This window comes from Cherax quadricarinatus, unplaced genomic scaffold (genome assembly GCF_038502225.1).
Source record: "Cherax quadricarinatus isolate ZL_2023a unplaced genomic scaffold, ASM3850222v1 Contig772, whole genome shotgun sequence".
NCBI classification, from domain to species: Eukaryota; Metazoa; Arthropoda; class Malacostraca; order Decapoda; family Parastacidae; genus Cherax; species Cherax quadricarinatus.
Genome location: NW_027195798.1, coordinates 77,501 through 82,500, shown reverse-complemented (window position 1 = coordinate 82,500; position 5,000 = coordinate 77,501). Strand labels below are relative to the sequence as shown.

Sequence of the window (5,000 nt, the reverse complement as noted above, 5' to 3'; positions counted from 1 at the left end):
ATATATATATATATATATATATATATATATATATATATATATATATATATATATATATATATACATATATATATATATATATATATATATATATATATATATATATATATATATATATATATATATATATATATATATATATATATATATATATATATATTCGATATGTAGTGTACTCCCCTCAGCCCTCTCCTCGGACTACCCCCACCCAACACCTGCACCTCCCCAAGTCCCAGCGTCACCCCTCAAGCCCCACCAGGTCACCACGGTCAAGTTCACCATGTAAAGTAAAAGGACACAAGTGCAACTAATGTGACATTTTTATTGTGGCAACCTTTCGCTCTCCAGGGCCTTTGTTTCGTTCCTGGAGAGCGAAACGTTGCCACAATAAAAAGTCATATTAGTTGCACTTGTGTTCTTTTACTTTACATATTGCCGGTAATTCTACCAACATTATTACAAGTTCACCATACCCACCTAGCATGTCGTAGCTAGATGGGTGCCAGTCAGCACGAAGCAAGCAGCCAGGAAAATGGCACTGCTGGCAATACTAGGAGAGGCAAGTGTCGGGCGTGTTTACAGCTTCGTTGTCTCAACTCGAATGGTTTCCTCCGCAAATATGGTAGCTGCCCTGGTTCAGGATGTCCTCCTGTGGAAAGTGATGATCCAGAGACACTTAAGGTACCTGAACCCACTCCAACAGACCTCATCCTATCAGATAATATACTGAAAGCAATTAAAGCAACAGGTACCAGGACACTCACACATATTCCAAAAGCAGCCCGTCCACACGCAGCTGGGAAACTTACAGACCTCCTTTCGTAAATGTTCCACCAACCATCAAGGCATGGCACAACTTGCTAGTTTTTGGCAATGTCTGCTTAGCTGTGCCGGAAAGAAGGGGAAAGAGGCTAGCCTCAATGATCATTAAATCTTTTAGAGACTTTCCTAGAACTGATAGTGGTAGTCTACAAGCCTCCGGATGCAACATCCCAGCAATTCCAGGAACAGCTTTTAAAAATTTACCACTGTCTGGAAAATCTTCCAGCTCCTGCACAAAACATCTTGCTCCTGGGGAATTTCAACTTAAGGCACCTAAAATGGAGGAATATAGCAAATAATATTGTTGCAGTAATAACACCAGGAGGCAGCTCTGATGAAAACTCACACTCACACGAGCTTTTAAATCTCTGCACAAAATTCAATTTAAACCAGCAAATAATAGACCCTACTAGACTGGAGAATACACTAGACCTCATATTCACTAAAAATGATGATCTGATAAGAAATGTCACCATATCAAAAACAATATACTCAGATCACAACATAATTGAAGTTCAGACATGTATGCGTGGAGCCCCAGACCGACATAATGAGGTTAGTTACGAGGGAGCATTCACCAAATTCAACTTCAATAACAAAAACATAAAGTGGGACCAAGTAAACCAAGTCCTAACCGATATAAGCTGGGAAGATATACTAAGCAACACAGACCCCAACTTATGCCTAGAACAGATTAACTTGGTGGCACTCGATGTATGCACAAGGCTTATTCCTCTAAGAAAAAGGAGGAGTAGATGTAAAATAGAAAGAGACAGGCGCTCCCTTTACAGGCGACGGGAAAGAATAACAGAGCGGCTAAAAGAGGTCAATATATCTGAAATGCGTAGGGAGACACTGGTCAGAGAAATAGCAAGCATCGAACTTAAGCTAAAGGAATCTTATAGGAGTCAGGAATCGCGGGAAGAACTAAAAGCCATAAATGAAATCGAAAGAAACCCAAAGTATTTCTTCTCCTATGCCAAATCAAAATCGAGAACAACGTCCAGTATTGGGCCCCTACTTAAACAAGATGGGCCCTACACAGATGACAGCAAGGAAATGAGTGAGCTACTCAAGTCCCAATATGACTCAGTTTTTAGCAAGCCGCTAACCAGACTGAGAGTCGAAGATCAAAATGATTTTCTTTATGAGAGAGCCACAGAATTTGGTTAACACAAGCCTATCCTATGTTATCCTGATGCCAAATGACTTCGAACAGGCGATAAATGACATGCCCATGCACTCTGCCCCAGGGCCAGACTCATGGAACTTCCTGTTCATCAAGAACTGCATGAAGCCCCTAGCACGAGCCTTTTCTATCCTATGGAGAGGGAGCATGGACACGGGGGTCGTCCCACAGTTACTGAAAACAACAGACATAGCCCCACTCCACAAAGGGGGCAGTAAAGCAACAGCAAAGAACTACAGACCGATAGCACTAACATCCCATATCATAAAAATCTTTGAAAGGGTCCTAAGAAGCAAGATCACCACCCATCTAGAAACCCATCAGTTACACAACCCAGGGCAACATGGGTTTAGAACAGGTCGCTCCTGTCTGTCTCAACTATTGGATCACTACGACAAGGTCCTAGATGCACTAGAAGACAAAAAGAATGCAGATGTAATATATACAGACTTTGCAAAAGCCTTCGACAAGTGTGACCATGGCGTAATAGCGCACAAATGCGTGCTAAAGGAATAACAGGAAAAGTCGGTCGATGGATCTATAATTTCCTCACTAACAGAACACAGAGAGTAGTCGTCAACAGAGTAAAGTCCGAGGCAGCTACGGTGAAAAGCTCTGTTCCACAAGGCACAGTACTCGCTCCCATCTTGTTCCTCATCCTCATATCCGACATAGACAAGGATGTCAGCCAAAGCACCGTGTCTTCCTTTGCAGATGACACCCGAATCTGCATGACAGTGTCTTCCATTGCAGACACTTCAAGGCTCCAGGCGGACATCAACCAAATCTTTCAGTGGGCTGCAGAAAACAATATGAAGTTCAACGATGAGAAATTTCAATTACTCAGATATGGTAAACACGAGGAAATTAAATCTTCATCAGAGTACAAAACAAATTCTGGCCACAAAATAGAACGAAACACCAACGTCAAAGACCTGGGAGTTATCATGTCGGAGGATCTCACCTTCAAGGACCATAACATTGTATCAATCGCATCTGCTAGAAAAATGACAGGATGGATAATGAGAACCTTCAAAACTAGGGAGGCCAAGCCCATGATGACACTCTTCAGGTCACTTGTTCTATCTAGGCTGGAATATTGCTGCATACTAACAGCACCTTTCAAGGCAGGTGAAATTGCTGACCTAGAAACTGGACAGAGAACCTTCACGGCGCGCATAACGGAGATAAAACACCTCAATTACTGGGAGCGCTTGAGGTTCCTAAACCTGTATTCCCTGGAACGCAGGAGGGAGAGATATATACACCTGGAAAATCCTAGAGGGACTAGTACCGAACTTGCACACGAAAATCACTCACTACGAAAGCAAAAGACTTGGCAGACGATGCAACATCCCCCCAATAAAAAGCAAGGGTGTCACTAGCACGTTAAGAGACCATACAATAAGCGTCAGGGGCCCGAGACTGTTCAACTGCCTCCCAGCATACATAAGGGTGATTACCAACAGACCCCTGGCAGTCTTCAAGCTGGCACTGGACAAGCACCTAAAGTCGGTTCCTGACCAGCCGGGCTGTGGCTCGTACGTTGGTTTGCGTGCAGCCAGCAGTAACAACCTGGTTGACCAGGCTCTGATCCACCAGGAGGCCTGGTCACAGACGGGGCCGCGGGGGTGTTGACCCCCGGAACTCTCTCCAGGTAAACTCCAGGTAACTCCAATTCGCCTTCCCTGTCAATATAAAAATGGGAGAGGCAGAACCCCGACTGATTCCACTGACAGTGAAAAAATCAGAGTCCAGGTGAGCAAGAAAATTGAAGAGGGCAACACAGTGGGGGCAGGCAATCAGAATTATTACCAGTGAAGATACAGTTGCCCCAGGGATGCTGACACGGCGGAAGCACTTAGAGGAAAGCACCCTGCCAGGGAAACCAGTGGCACCAACAGTTCCAACACCTCTGTCCCCACTGTGGAACCATTGATTGTGGAAGACTCAGACATTTACAAAGCAATAATGTCATACCCGTCCGGCTCTGCTGTGGGTTACACTGGAATAAGGCCACGGCATTTAAAGGAAATGGTTAATCCAGTTATCGGGGAAATTGCAGAGACATTGCTTTCAGAGATCACAAGGTTCGTCAACAATTCCTTGGCTGGTCTGATTTCTGACGAAATTAAACCTTTCTTTTTTGGTGCAACACTTTATGCACTTAAAAAGAAGGATGAAGGAATTAGGCCAATTGCAGTAGGCAACACTTTTCACCGCCTCGTTTCCAAAACTGCTGTCCGAAGTATTCGCACAGAGGCAGCCATGATGCTTCAACCAAACCAGCTTGGTTTTGGGGTCTCTCAAGGAAGTGAAGCAGCGGTTCATGCAACAAGGGCGTATATCAACAACCTGCCTGAGGACAATGCGGTGGTAAAATTAGACTTAAGAATGCATTTAATATCCTGAAAAGAGACGTTGTATTAGCAGCTGTACAAGAACATTTCCCTGGTGTCTTTCCTTTTGTTTCAGCTGGATATAGCAAGGAATCAATGCTTCTGTTTGAAGAGCATGAAATCACATCATCAGAGGGTGTCCAGCAAGGGGATCATATAACACCATTTCTCTTCTGTATAGCGGTTAGGGAAATCACAGACTGACCAGTGAGCTAAACATCTGGTTCCTGGATGATGGCACACTAGCAGGTACAAAGGAGTCCCTTCCAGATGATCTTACACAGGTGAAAACACGGGGACAAGAAATGGGTCTCATCCTGAGTTCATCCAAATGTGAAATTATCTCAGTCAGTCAACAAGTGATAGATGCAGTGAGATCAAATCTACCAGGAGCAGCAGTCATTGCCCCCACAAATAATGTCTTACTTGGAGCACCTCTGGGAAGCGATGCCATTGACACAATTCTCAGAAAGAAACTGGAAGAGTTGAGGAGAATAGAACAACGAATAGGCAGTCTTGACACCCACGGTGCCTTGTACCTTCTGACAAAGTGCTTTAGTCTGCCCAGGTTGACATATTTCCTAAGATGT

General features: G+C 43.9%; 1 protein-coding gene across 1 annotated transcript in view; it reads left to right on the top strand.

The window, feature by feature from the left end:
* LOC138851487 (arrestin domain-containing protein 2-like) overlaps positions 1-5,000 on the top strand; it is a 108,861-nt gene that overhangs the window by 45,579 nt on the left and 58,282 nt on the right. The gene's annotated exons all lie outside the window — the stretch shown is intronic.